A 577-nucleotide genomic window follows, 5' to 3' on the forward strand; every position below is an offset into this window, starting at 1 on the left:
CCTTTTTGTTTACATAACCTGCTGATAAATCAAAACATGCAGGTGAATAACTAATCCCAAACACCATACGAAGGTGGCTGTAAGCCCTCTCTTCAGGCCTACAGCATACATAAAGGTTAAAAAAGTTAAACGGCACCTTAGGTAGGTAGTTTAGCTGTTTTCCTCCCATGCTGCTGAAGAGCAAGCCCTTTTCGCCTCGGCCGTGACGTTAGCGTCACGACCCCTGGCAGGAGGAGGTGAGGGTGAGGGCAAAGCTCAGGACGGCCACGGACCACTCGCTTCGCGGCCGCTTTTCACCCTTCGGTTCCCGGTCGGTCGCCGCCCCTGCCCGGCCCCGGCCTCGGCCTCCCCGCTCGCGCAGATGCCAGACGCCCTCCCGGCCCCGCGCGGCGTGTTTCGGGTGGAAGGTCCCCGCAGGACCTGGGCTGAGGGAATGCCCCTCCGCCCCCGCGCGTCCCGGGGGCGGAGGAAAGCTTAACCGGGAGGCGGTCGGACGCCGCCCCGCCGGAGGTCAGCCGCGGCCCGGAGGCGGCGCGGCCGCCTCGCTTCCCCGTCCTCCTCCGGGCCATGGCGGCGG

This window comes from Haliaeetus leucocephalus, unplaced genomic scaffold (genome assembly GCF_000737465.1).
Source record: "Haliaeetus leucocephalus isolate CR32 unplaced genomic scaffold, Haliaeetus_leucocephalus-4.0 Scaffold168, whole genome shotgun sequence".
NCBI classification, from domain to species: Eukaryota; Metazoa; Chordata; class Aves; order Accipitriformes; family Accipitridae; genus Haliaeetus; species Haliaeetus leucocephalus.